The sequence below is a fragment of the Triticum dicoccoides genome, chromosome 4A, assembly GCF_002162155.2.
Source record: "Triticum dicoccoides isolate Atlit2015 ecotype Zavitan chromosome 4A, WEW_v2.0, whole genome shotgun sequence".
NCBI lineage: Eukaryota > Viridiplantae > Streptophyta > Magnoliopsida > Poales > Poaceae > Triticum > Triticum dicoccoides.
In genome coordinates, this window is record NC_041386.1 from 701,301,939 (window position 1) to 701,316,493 (window position 14,555).

The window sequence follows — 14,555 nt, forward strand, 5'->3', positions numbered from 1 at the left end:
CCCGGACGCCGCCCCGACCCCGCCGCCCGGACGCTGCCCCGCCGCCCCGACGCCGCCTCGACCCCTGCCTCTCTACGAGGAGGTAACCCTAACCCCACCCGCGCACGTGGTGATCTAAGGTTATAGGGTATAGATCAGTGCACGCCCGTCTTTGTCTGTTATCTTTGATCCGTGCTTGGTATGGAAATGTTGCTCTCCGATCTCCTTAGGGCGATTCTATGACTTGCTTGTGGTGTTTGGTAATTTAGTGCAACTCTGCCTGCTCATATCTGGAGTATGAAGAAAATTGGGTGATTTTGGGCAGTCCTTTAGCTTGCTGTAGACTTGTAGATATGTAGCGAAAGCAAGTAGGGTTTGGTATGTGATTTTTGTAGCTTTTATTATGATACATTCTTTAAACATGTGCTATGGTTTACCTGTTATTAGCATCCGTAGCGGGAATGGTTGCCGATCTCTGTTGGACACACTCGGATGGCAGTTCGGTGTGTGCATCAGATAACTGTATCCATTTTAGTTCTGCTTGCTCTGATTAAAGTGGAAAGTACTGCCGTTATCTTATATGTTGCTCTGTTAGGATTGAATACAACAAGAGACGTGCCCATTTCTGTTATAGTACCCCTGAATAAAATGGTAAATACTGCAGTTATCATATACAATCTCTCAGGAGTGAATACCACAAGAAGCGCATTTTTGTTAATATCCCCTGCTTCCTGATGTATTTGTTTCTTGGTAAAAGTGAACTTCCAATGAATATTTTTGTGCTGGAGCAGGCTGGAGGGGTATTCGGCTGTGCACATTTAATTATAGTATCTGGTGGAGATACCCTGTTCAAGGACAGGGGGGCGGGGGTGTGAACTTTGTGAAATCCTGTCCTATTGATGACTTTGCAAACTTATCAGGAGGTGGTGTTAGGAAATCTAAACAGTTTAAACTATATAGGAAGACATTTATAGGTTATAAACAATCTGTTCTACTTCTGCAGATTATCTAGATAAGTGATGAAGTTTACTTAGTATAGTATTTTTTTTTCTGTCACTTCTTTATCTACCAAAAGTGTGAACCCATGGTATGAGCCACTAATGCAAGCATCGTCATTCTTTTCTGAGTTTGTCTAATTCACATCTAAATGTTTTCTAAGGATGTCACATCTAAGCTCCCACAAATAACGCAGCAACAAGGAACAAAAAAAAAGCTGGGGCAAAAAAAATACACCACAAACATAGTGGACACAAGGTTAGACGTGACATAAATGTGTCCTAGACAGACCCTTCTTTTCTTAGTGAAACATCAACTTTCCAAAGACAATATTCCAAACTAGACAGTTGATACATAGAGCTATTTTACTTTAACATTTAAAGTGTGGCTGCAAAACTGGGATGCAGGAGGTGAAAATTCATTGTCTAATCTGTTTCTCAGTTTCCTCTTTCAGAAACGAGAGATTTTTCAAGACCTTGCTCCACTGCTGTGGCACTCCTTTGACACTGTTGCTGCACTGCTCCAGGTAGGTTACAGTTATTGCACTGTTCTAAATTCAGTCGCAATGGCAAGAGTACATATGTACTTGTGCAGTTCTTGTTATTTAACTAAGGGTGGTTGTCCATGTGTATTGATTATTTCAATATGAAATTATTGATGGTTCTGCACATTTTCCTTATTCAGTCTGTCATGCTGTTTTGAAAATTTATGCAGGAGATTGTGTCAATTTACCCTTCACTTTCACCTCCTACTTTGTCGCCAGTTGCATCAAACCGTGTATGCAATGCACTTGCACTTCTTCAGGTATGCTTTTACATGAGAAAGAAAAGGAAACCCTCACTCCTGGTGGGCCTTGTGGTGGATTGAGAATACTATTGCTTTCATATCATGCTTGCTTGCCATCTGCCCCTCAATTTCATTTTACTTTTTTTTAATTGCAGTGTGTTGCTTCACACCCTGAGACCAGGATCCCGTTCTTGAATGGTACTGAGCGCTGCTGTTTCTATGCCAAGTCTTAAATATTTCCATTGTTTATTGTTAAAAAGCTTTCCTCATTTTGGTGACTTTACAGAATAAGTAAATCTTAACTAGCAGTGGTTAATAATTAAGTCTTCTTCTTTTTCCTTTGCAGCTCACATCCCACTGTACCTGTACCCGTTCCTGAATACTACCAGCAAGACAAGACCTTTTGAGTACTTGAGGCTTACCAGCTTGGGTGTTATTGGTGCTCTTGTGAAGGTAAATTAAAACTAGATACTTATGCAAACTAGGAATGGATGGTCCATATAGATTTTTGCTTTAAATGGTGAGAGGGTTGAACCAGAGGGGAAAACAGTGATGTGGATTGGCTGTATTCTTTCTTTTTTTTGTAGACTATATCTTGTTCTTTTGGTATTCTCATTCTAGTAATCCAGTCATTTTAATCAAATGGACTGGTTGGGATTGCATCCCAGGAATCTCAACAGGAACTGTTATTTTTGAAGCAAACAGGCTAATGATTTGTTAGAAATTATATTGTTTCTTCTTTTGGATATCCGATTCTGATATGTCAGAAACACAACATATCAAAAGTTAGCAATGACCAAACTGGCATGTAACAGAGACACTATAAAAGATAGCCAACATCCAGTTAGGCCAACATAACAGTGAACAAAACTACTGTCAATCAGCTCAGTTCTAGTGCTGTTGGATTTTTCTCGATTGTATTCTTGCAGTTTTGAAAATTCAGTTTATTCGGTTACTGAAAATTCAGTTAATTCAGTTAGGCACACAAATTTCAGAACTTTTGTGTGCCCTAGTACTTGGTGTTTGTAGAAAACCAGGAGTGTCAATGGGACTAGAATTCACTTGTTCTTATCTGGGTTTGTAAAACTTGTTCATGTACTGAACTACTAATGCCTTGTGATGCTCTGAATTACTTGTGATGCCTCTGAATTACTTGTGATCACATTGAGAAAGACTTGTAAAGATGATGATCATCTTTAACAGAAAACAATTTGTGATGATTTTTCTAGTTTGCTGGGTTTTGTCTCCGACCATCGTGTCGTGATGATTTTGCAGGTACCCCGAGAGGCCCTTGAGTTTGCCGGAATGTCGATTAACTTCCGTTCCGGCAAATTCGGGTACTCCATATGTCCTATTTTCAGCAAAGGTCATGCTGAAATTTTCCGTGAATTTTAGCATGACTTTGCTAAAAATAGGACATATGGGGTACTTGTGACTAATGCATGGGCCGGGGTATCTTAGTAGTTAATTAAGTAGGATCAAGTGCCCCGGCGTACTTGTGACTAATGCATGGCTTTTAGGGTGCCTCGGTGTCGATAAAAACCGAAATGATGAAAAGTTAGGCTTTTAGGGTGCCTTGGCGTCGAAAAACCGTCAATGATAAAAGCTTAGATTTTAGGATGCCTCGGTGTCGACAAACCCTAAATGATGAGACCATGATCTTGTTCCTTGACAATAACCAACTTTTTGACCAAACTTTGTTTCTATTTAGAGAGAAACATGGCCCACAACGATGAGGCCGGGGGTTCGGGCGGCAAGGCATTCTGGGAGCTGTCCCAGGAGATGGAGGAACAACCTCACTTGTATGAGGCCGCCGCCTTCTCCACCGATCCTGAGACCACGGATGGTGCCGCCGAGGATGACCACACTGATGCCACCACTGATGGTGCCGCCGAGGATGCCACCACTGATGATGGCGGCGCACGCACAGATAGCAGCCAGCCGAAGAGGCAACGGAAGGACCGGCGCCCGATCGTGCTCCGCACCCTCAAGGAGGAAGTTACTGAAGTGGACTCCAACGGGAATCCAACGGCGCCCGAACGAATAGTCAAGGGGTACTCGCTTCAGCTCGGGTGCATTGTCCGGAGCACCGTCTCGATCAACACCGAGAACCTGAGGCATCCTGACCGGGGGAATTTGCGCCACCTCCTCTTCACGAAGCTGCACGAACGATACAAGTTCCCCGCTGAATTCGAAAACACAAGCCTCAAAGGGAATAAAGTGAACAATGCTGCCCTCACGAAGATGAGCAAGGCCCTGTCTACTTGGAAAAGCAATGTGAAGAGAATGATCGAGAAAGGTGAGAGTTATGAGAAGATCAAGGAGAAAAATCCTTCGATCACCGAAGATGAGTACAACGACTTCAAGATCAATTTCTCGAGCACCGCAAGCTCCCAATCAAGTGAGTGGGGGAAACAAATGCGGGAGCTGAACATAGGGGAACACACACTCGGTCCCGGCGGTTACAGAGTGGCGGAGCCTATATGGGACAAGGAGGAGGCGGACCGTGCCGAGCAAGGCCTACCGCCCCTCTTCGATAAATACGGTGACAAGCAGACCAGGAACTTTGTCAGGGCCCGGTACAAGAAGGACCCGAAAACAAAGGAGCTTACCACGGATTCGAAGACCAGGCGGCTTGAGCTTGTTCTTGTAAGGAATACACCCCCGCGTAATTAGCTCCATATGGTTGCATTCTAATTAATGAAGCCGAATTTCTAAATGGTTCACATTCCTTCCGCAGGCGACTGAAAGCAGTAGCGCGGGGTCGACTCAGAGCAACCCTTGGGACACCACTCTAAATAGGGGGTTGAATATAATGAAGAACAAGGATAAGCTCAGTAAGCCGACGTCAGCTGGTCGTCTGGCCGGCAAAGGCTTGTCGACAAAATGGGGGTCATACTATACCGCTGGTGTGCGGAAGGAGAAAAAGACCAGCTCGGAAAGCCAGGCGCGAGAGGTTCAAGAACTCAAGGCACAAGTGGCGCGGATTCCGGAGATTGTCCAAGAGCAAGTGGAACAACGACTCGGAGCGACGATCACCGCCCTTGTGCCTACCTTGATCTCGGGGTTGAGTGCGTGGATTGCGGGCGGCCAACAGGGGCCGCCCCCGATTCCTAGCTTCACGGCCAGCAACTCGCATAATGCGATGGCGGGGCCATTGGTGCCTCCGGCGGAGGCGGCATTGGTGTCTCCGACGCCGGCACGGGAGCTTAATGCACCCGGGTGTACGCCGGCCGGCACCTCTTCAGCAAGCGGGCGCTCCGTCAACTGCACGCCCGCCGTTGGCGGTGCCTCGACATTAGCTGAGCTCGACGCCATCATCACGGTAACTAATTAAGCCTCTCTCGGCCGAGGACTTCATCTCCTTGCCTTTGACTGGGCATCCCTGACGCCCTACATGTTTTCGCAGGGCGCCGCCGACGTTCCGTGCACTCTCCTCCACTTCGTGAACAACGAGTTGGTCGATGTCGCCAAGGGCAAAATCGTTCAACCGGGCAACCCCTTGTTCCACGGTACCCAGATGCCACCCAACTTGTTTAGGGTTCAACTGGTTCGGGTGCTGCCAGGCTGCGACGACTTGTTACCTCCGATTCGACCCGTCGGGGCCGACGATGATGACGTGATGACCCTCAGCGCCTGCCTGAGCTGGCCCCTGCTTTGGCCGAAGAGCCAGATTCGTTTGGGGGCGGGGGACACCACCCCAAAGACAACACCGCCAGTCGTGCTGGCGCCAAGTCGGCCCCATGGCAAGACCGTCGTAACGGTGCCGGACATCCCTATGCCACTGGATCCAAACATGCATATGGCACAGGATCAGAACGACGACGACGACGACGACGACGATACATTTGGCAACGTCGATCAGTACTTTGCCGAGCATGGGTACGATGGCGACTTCATGGGGCCTCCTTCTCAAGAACCAAACCCAACAAAAGACGTGTGCGATCTAGCTCGTACCGCGGAGAAGCCAAGTTGCAACAGGCGCCATCTGGCGTTCAGCTCTCAGGAGACGCCTCCAGCTGCCGACTTCACCGAGCCTCAGATAGGCGAGGTGCGAAATATTATCAGCCCCAACACACTCAAGAAGGCGGTCTGTGAGCAGAACTCGGTCCCATTACAGGAGAAGAAGAAGGCACGCAAAAGAAAGACTAAGAAGGGTGCGAGCCAGCCGGCACCGAGTACGATCCGTGCTCAGGACGGGCCACCTTCACCGCAGGATATCTCGAGGAGGGTGCATGTGGCGGGTAGGGCGATGCTACCACCAAATATTCTCAATGCTGCAACCGGTGCTATGCGGAGTCTGCACGACAGTGTTCTTTCTTTGGAGAAGCGGCGTCTCAGAGAGAAGGATGTGGCATACCCGGTTTTCGTGGCCAAGGTGCCAGAGGGAAAGGGCTTTGTGGATGGCGACATCGGGGGTACGATCGTCCTGCGGTTTGATGACATCTTTGCTATGTTTAACCTTCATCCGCTGCACTACACCTTCGTTCGGCTATTTTCGCTGAGTATGGAGATGCGGATCATTCGCGACAAGACCCCGGACATCGTGATAGTCGACCCCTTCTACATGTGTGCCAAGATCTTGGGCAGCGCTGGGGACCGGCAAGTCGCGAGTTCTTACCTCGAAGGCGTCATTCTGGCAAACCAAGATAAGGATAACTTCCTCGTGCCTTACTTTCCCGAGTAAGTCCAACCCTCAACCGGCCCGTAACATATGAATTCTTACTTTTCGATCGTTTTTCTTTTAACATTCCGTGTTTTCTGCAGTGACACACGTTGCACGCTCATCCTCCTAAGCCCCAAATATTCCATGGCCACGTATTTCGACCCGGACCGTCAGACGAACGTAGACTACACAAATGTCAAGAAGGTTCTTGATGATGTTCTCCCCGGCTACGCCCAATCTGGAGGCACCTTCACCAGGCCTATTCGTAAGTACGGCAAGCACGTGTTCTCCCACAATACGACGTTCTGCTGTGTCAAGCAGCCGCCTGGCGGTCAGAAGGGTGCCTACTACGCCATCCATCACATGCGGGCGATCGTACGGGACCATCATCAACTTCTGCTACCGAGTAAACTCCAAGATTGGGCCGCGAGCGTGTCGGCAATCCAGGACGCGGACCTCCGACAAGAATTCTTTCGCATCCAGTCGGAGTTTGCGGAAATCATCCATCAAGATGTCCTTCGTACCTCGGGGCAGTTCTACCTCAGAAATCAACCGTCCAACAGTGACATCGACACAATGCTACAAATGCAGGATGACAACGCCCGTTCTTTCATGACTCCCACGATAGACGGCGGCTTCATCCACGCTCCGGTCCCTTGAGTCGAGTTGTCTAGTTCTGAAACATCGATTGGCTCATGCTGTAATTAAACTTTAATGAACTTGTAGTATGTCTCTTTGGTTTCGAGAGTCGTTCAACTTAGATGTAATCGATGCTATTAATGTCTTGCTTTTCTCTTCCGATCGTTCTGTTGCATAATTATATATTGCTTATGTATTGTCTGTGAATTGGTACTAACGTTTCGTTTGGCTAGTGCATAGCGATGCCGACGTATGTCGTGTACAAGGGTAAGGTTCCCGGAGTCTACGATGACTGGGAGGAGTGTCGGAGACAGGTTCACCGATTCAGCGGTAACAGTTACAAAGGGTACACCACTAGGGCCGAGGCCGAATCTAGATACGCCCGCTATCTAGCGGGAGAGGGGAGGGAGCGTTGGAGGAACCGGATGAAGACGAGTTTCATCGTGATGATGCTCATCGTGATGACCGCAGCTCTCTTCTATGTGATGGTAGTTTAGATGATCGATATCGACTTGTAATGCGAAGACAAACTCGCTACTCGCGGTCTCGAGACTTGTAATATAATGTTCTATCTTTGTTCGGTCTTTTTAATTCGGAGACTAATATGATGAATTTTATTCGGAGACTAATATGATGAATTGTATTCAAAGACTAATCTTCTATTGTATTTGATGAATCTATTGTTGATGTGTGCTGTCTATATTTTGTCAAATTATACATTTTGTAACCTGTGCAAAAAACAGAAAATAAAAAAATAAAAAAAACCTAATATTCATACTAATGGCGCATCACACGACAGTGCGCCATTAGTATGACAGTGCATACTAATGGCGCATCACCAGGTGGTGCGCCATTAGTATGCTGCGGTTACTAATGGCGCATCCAGAGGTGGTGCGCCATTAGTATGCCAAAGCACCTGGGTATACATGCCCCCTGGGAGGCATACTAATGGCGCACCCTCGCATATACTAATGGCGCACCAGGTGGTGCGCCATTAGTAAAAATTACTAATGGCATGCTATCAATGGCGCACCAGTGATGCGCCATTAATGGCCATATTAGGTGCGCCATTAGTAGTGGTATTTCTAGTAGTGGGCGATAAACCTGGATGAGAGACTTGTGTGGTTAGTCAGGCCGTGGCCGACACCCTCGCTGGGCTTCCGTTTGAAGGTTGCCGAGTACATGTGGTGTAAATGGCGGTAAGTGGTGAGAGCGTGTATGAAGAAGTACACCCCTGCAGGGTTAACATCATCTATTTTAATAGCCGCGTCTGCGGTAAAACACTTCTGGGTTGCCTGTACAGTTGATAGACTAGTGAAAGTGGATACTCTAAAATACGCAAGATAAGCGTGAGTGCTATGGATGGCGTTCTCGTAGGGAGACGGGAACGGATCCATAGTGGTGTATTGATATGGTGAATATGTGGACTCGTGTGTGCCACCTCAAAAGAGTTACTTGCAGTCGTAGTTCAGGTTAGCCACCGACTCAAAGCTGGCTTGCTGCAGTTAAACCCCACCACCCCTTTGTTGATAATGGTGCATATGTAGTTAGTTCTGATGTAAGTCTTCCTGGGTACATTTGTACTCACATTGCTTAAATTATGTTTTTTGCAGAGAGACTTCAGTCTCGCTAGTAGTTCCACGTGGACTTCGATGTTTAGCTTGTTACCTCAGCTACGATCTTGAGCCCTCGGCAGTATATAGTAGTTAGTCAGGCTTCTCAGCCTTTTTCATTTGTAGATGTCTGTACTCAGACATGTTAAGCTTCCACTTGTGCTTTGACTTGTATGCTCTGAATGTTGGGTCATGAGACTCATCTTTGTAATATCTCGCTCCTCGGAGCCTATTGAATAAATACTTGAGTTGTAGAGTCTTGTTGTGATGCCATGTTGTATTTGCACATATCGAGCATATTGTGTGTATGTTATTGAAATGCTTGGTATGTGTGAGATCTGACTATCTAGTTGTTTATCGTTGGTAGCCTCTCTTACCTGGAAATGTCTCCTAGTGTTTCCACTGAGCCTTGGTAGCTTGCTACTGCTCCGGAACACTTAGGCTGGCCGGCATGTGTCCTTCTTCATTCCTGTGTCTGTCCCTTCGGGGAAATGTCACGCGGTGTCTACCGGAGTCCCGTTAGCCTGCTACAGCCCGGTTTACCGGATTCCTGCTAGCCCAGTTGCTACAGCCCGGATTCACTCGCTGATGACCGACACATTCGTTGTTGGGTCATGTATGCCTGTCCCTGTAAGTTAGTGCCACTTCGGGTTCACGACTAGCCATGTCAGCCCGGGTTCTTTGTCATATGGATGGTAGCGGCACCATCATATACGTGAGCCAAAAGGTGCAAACGGTCCCGGGCCAGGTAAGGTGGCACCCGTGGGAATACCGTGCGTGAGGCCGCAAAGTGATATGATGTGTTACATGCTACATCGGTGTGACTTAGGATCGGGGTCCTGACATTTATCCTATAGGTTCTACTTGGCACAAACACTAAACAAAAGATAAAAACACATCTAAACAGAAAGTAGAAACAAAAAACACTAAACAGGAACAAAAACAAAGAACATAAAGAAAATTGGGTTGCCTCCCAACTAGCGCTATCGTTTAACGTACCTAGCTAGGCATTGAGATTTCAATGATGCTCACATGAAAGACAAGAATTGAAGCATAAAGAGAGCATCACGTAGCATGTGAAAAACACATCTAAGCCTAACATACTTCCTATGCATAGGCATCTTGTAAGTAAACAAATTATCAAGGCGAGCAAAAACTAGCATATGCAAGGAAGAACAAAGAGATGAAAGCAATCTCAACATGAAGAGAGGTAATTTAGTAACATAAACATTTCTACAAACATATTTTCCTCTCTCGTAATAACTACATGTAGGATCATAAGAAAATTCAACAAAATAGCTATCACATAAACTATTTTCAACACGATCCACATGCATGCAAAGTTCACACTCTTCCAAAATAGTGGGATTAACATTAACTAAAGTCATGACCTCTCCAAGCCCACTTTTATCAAAAATTTCGTAAGATTAATCAAAATCCAAATAGGTGGGATCTAAAGTTGACACTCTTCCAAACCCACTTTCAATAATATTCCAAACACTATTATCAATCTCATATTCATCACGGGGTTAAATAAATTTTCAAGCACATAAGAAGAATCACCCCAGCAAATTCATCTTCATAAATATTGGCATCATGGCCACAAGAATAGAAAGCATCATGTTCATCAAGGGATATTTCAACCAAATCATCGGAATCATCATAATCTATAGATTCATGCATATCATTATTTTCTTTGAAAGCAACGGTCATTCTTTCAATAAATTCTTGGACACACTACAAGAATACCCTTTATAAAGCAACACACATTATACAACATTTTGGCTATACGTTGTAAAAGTCACAGTAGATACACAAATTGAAGGTTGCAGATATCCGTTGCAGATTTGCAGCTCTTACCCTATCGTTGGAAGCCCTTAAAAAACCCTATCGTGGGACATATAGAAAAAAAACAAAGGAAATGAGAGAGGGGCGTGCAAGAAACAGAGCCCCCGATGCTGGTCTCTCCCAAATCGCCGCCACCAACCGCCTCGTCACCCTCCTCCTCCCACCTCGCCGCCGGCCCTCCCCTCCCCTCCTCCCACCTCGTCGCCTGCCCTCCCCTCCCCTCCTCCCACATCGCAGCTCCGGAGACCCACCCATCCCTCTCAGCCCATCTCTCTGTTGACGCGGCTCCTCGTGCGCCACCTGCGGCGGCTGATTCAAGCGGCGGCCGGCGAATCCAGCCGTCACGCGAAGCACAACCCGAGGTCCCACCTCACTGCGGTGCCCTCCCAAGCGGCCAGATCCGGCGCTCGCGACCACCAAAGCCCACCCGCGAGCTTCCCCCGACGGCTAGGGTTTCAGGAGTAGGCTCCAGTGCCGGTGGCCATGTCGGCCTCTTCTCGCCGGTGAGTGAATCCCCTTCCCTGGCTTCGTCCTCTCTCTCTCTTCCCCTTTCTCTAACCTCTGTTCTTCTCTTCTCCTGTAGATGTCTAGGTATGCACCCCCGATTCTGTTGCAACTAATCCCTGTTAAAAAGTTTGCCCCCTATGCAATTCATTTACGAACACTGATAGGCCTGCAGACTGACTTCAGATCTCCGTTGATTTACATTCACGCACTAATTACTATTCTATTAAAATAGTAATTATTAGATATCAATGGAGCATCGAAAGGATGGAAGAATATTGAGCACCCGTATTGTGAATTTGTGATACTTGTCCGGCTGAAGAAAATGTGGATCACATCATATTGAGATGCGCTCTAGCTCACTTTCTGTGGAGTAAGTTGATGTCTTGCAGCAGGCAACAAAATCCAACTCCTTGCTGGACTTTGTACGGACACTAAGATCTGTTAGTCCACACGGGTTCCTGCTTTTGCTGCCTGTGTGGTTCAGCTGTGGAAAGTGCGTAATACTTGTGTCTGACGGTCTGTCAATGCCACATTTTGCTTCTCGCCTTGCCATCACGGAGATGATTCAGCTATGGTGCTGTAGATAGAAGGATTGCTCTCTCAAGGCCTTTCTTCAGCACCACTCGGAGCTCCTGAGAAACATCATTTAGTCAGGTTTTATTCTAGAGGCCTGTTCCCCTTCCTCCCTGTTCTTTCTCATATTTCTGTTCCTCTTATGCGGTGTTTGAACCGGCATCTTTTGTACCAAGACAATTCTCAGACCTCGGTCTGGCTTTGGAATATATAAGGTAGACTGTGGTCTACCTTCTTATCAATAAGAAATAAATCAATGGAGCATCATTTTTTTAAATCTTATACGCTGCTAACTCATCAATACTTCATAGATTAGTAGGTAATCCTTTCAAATTTTTTTGATGTAGAGAAGCACTACTTCATATATGCGGACCGCATATTAAATAGTCTATTGCAAGAGTTGTAATATTTAAGGAGGGATCCTGTCTTTATAGATCTCTGTATTGATGAGTTACTAATCAATGTTTTTTGTTCCAATTTCACACTTTTCAGAAGTCTGATGGTCAAGTTATTTAGGTCTAAGGTAGTAGCTTGCTAATGGTGGCTTTCACGTCCAGCTCAAATACTAGAGGACGTGGACCTGTTGGAGAAAGCACGTACACCTTTGGTTTAGTGAGCAGGTGAATTAATAATTAATGCACAGTGTTTCTTTTATGATGTTTCTTTGACGGTGTTGATATGATTCAGAACCCTGATAGATACTAAACTCCACGCCTATTAATGTACTGATTGTTGTACGCAGTTACTATTCCACACAATTTGGATTACTAGCTAAATACCCGTGTCTTGCTATGGGATAACAAACATTCAGTTTCATGAACACGCCAAATGTGATACACTGTTACTTTCCAGTTGTATTCCTATACACTGACGTCCTTCTCTTCATTTGGTTTGAAAAGCTATGATGCAACGTTAAATTCCTCAGTCTTGCTAGCTCCTGATAGCATGCAGTTATTACGTACGCACTTGGGTCAAGTCAACGCAGAGGATTCATCTATACCAAGTACTTATCTACTAATCTAAAAAAAGCTACTTATCTACTACCGCTGTACATCATAATGAAAATAGAACTGAATCCCGGTACCCCACTTAGATGCAACCTACACCTGTGCTTTATGCATGTTCATGTGCAAACATTCAGATACTAATGCTTGCAGCAAGCACACACACATGTACACTGGCAGCGGCTCACTGTTAATCATCATGTTTGTCATTTGTTAAGTAGAGGCTCACTGTTTGTTTGTGTGCAGGTTTCCAAAGAAAGAAATACTCAATGCCATTCAATGGCTTTCAATGTGCCAGTCTCTACATTCATAGTAGGTCACTGGGTTTTACCTGCAACTAAGATTATTTCTGTTATGGTGATTATTTATTTATTCCTTTATTTCTTACATTAGCTCTAACCAGTTTTCAGCCTCCTTTCCCGCTCTTATTCAACTATTTATGTACTCCTATCTTGCCAATGGTGTACCTATTGTTGTGTGTAATTTAATGTGAGGCATCGCACTCATCCGTTTAGGCACTATCGAGATGGAGGCCAACATCATGGATGGCTGGAGCTGCGAGTAGATTTGTCCAAGATACGTTAGTGTTTGTAGTCATGGTTCTGGTAATTGTATATGATCTCCATATCTTAACTGTTTTTGAAGACGAAAATGCAAGTTGTTCTTCTTAGATGCTCTTGCCTTTTTGATTCATACATTGCTAAACTGACCACTGACATCTCACCACTTTGATTCATAAATTGCTGAATTACCCACATGAACTCGTGTTGTCATGGTTCATAAATTGCTGAAATTCCCATTAAGTGGCTTCCACTGTTCCATATGAGCAGTGTCTGTTGTGCTTTTAACCAGTCAACTAAGTAGGTACTATGTTATTAGTGGCTTGCTTTTAGGCCACAATAACATCTATTTATTTTTCTCCAAGTTTGTTTATGTTACTTTTGTCACCTGAAGTCGTATATTGAGTTGTAAGGGAATACTTTCAGATCACAACTTTTCTTTGTAATAGTCGTAATCTAGCCGACCAACCAATTATTCAGAAGTAATGACCCTTTGCAAGAAGTAATATTTCTTATTTGCTGGGCAACCTGGCACTATTTGCATCATGTCAATGCATTGTGTATTAACTGTTTATTTTGTTATTTTCTGTGTAGATTCAAAAGATATATTAATGCTTATATGGGTGTGTGGCAAGTATACTGCGATGATGACGATGATGTTCCAGTTAACGATGATGACGATGATGGGTGTTTTCAGTTGTAGTTATGATGGGTGTTTTCAGTTTTAGTTAAGTTGTAGGGATGATGTTACTGTCAGATGATGTTCCTCGGTTAAGTTTTAGTTAAGTTGTAGGCATGTTGATGGATGCTTTCAGTTTAAGTTTCGTTGTTAAGAGAATATTTAGATTATGCATCGCATTTGGATGCTATTCCTTATGTAATATCAACAATTGTAATCTCACTATTTTTTCCAATATATGATTTCTTCCTCTCGTATGTATATTTTTTCTTCTGACTTGATATAAATTCTTATCACCATTATGTGGAGCATTAATTTATTGCTCGCAATATATAAAATATTATTCACATTTTATATGTAAAACACCTGAAGCTTTGCAAATTCTTTGTTGCCAAGCAATGAGATTTGACTTCCTGTACATTAACCACCAATGTATATTGAGTGTTGTAAAAGTCGGTTTTATGTGTTGTAGCCTTGCAACGGTTCCTTTTACCAACGGAAGTATAACCGTTGTATCATGCGCTAGCGACACTGAATAAGGCTACGCATCCCAAACCGTTGGTAAAGACCCTAACAACGCATATATAGACTTTTAGATGCGGAAAAATGCGTTGCTATAGTTGGGGTCTTGTTGTAGTGACATAGACATTATGAGCAAAGTTTTCATTGCAATATTTAAGTATGACGGAATTTTCAGACTTGTTA

The 14,555-nt window shown here is 44.9% G+C and overlaps 2 long non-coding RNA genes across 5 annotated transcripts; both read left to right on the forward strand.

Annotated features, from left to right (window-relative positions):
• The first annotated feature begins 1,694 nt into the window (after positions 1-1,694).
• LOC119289774 lies at positions 1,695-2,243 on the forward strand. Its single transcript, XR_005141610.1, has 3 exons — positions 1,695-1,779; positions 1,917-1,959; positions 2,108-2,243. It is a non-coding gene; the product is annotated as an uncharacterized LOC119289774 (long non-coding RNA).
• An 8,480-nt stretch (positions 2,244-10,723) lies between these two features.
• Positions 10,724-14,113, forward strand: LOC119288013. 4 transcript variants are annotated; one of them, XR_005141073.1, is made up of 3 exons: positions 10,724-12,227; positions 12,858-13,216; positions 13,766-14,113. It is a non-coding gene; the product is annotated as an uncharacterized LOC119288013 (long non-coding RNA). The 4 variants fall into 4 exon arrangements; XR_005141071.1 differs by having other exon boundaries at positions 12,858-12,923; positions 13,127-14,113; XR_005141072.1 differs by having other exon boundaries at positions 10,724-11,688; positions 12,100-12,227; positions 12,858-14,113.
• Positions 14,114-14,555: the final 442 nt, after the last annotated feature.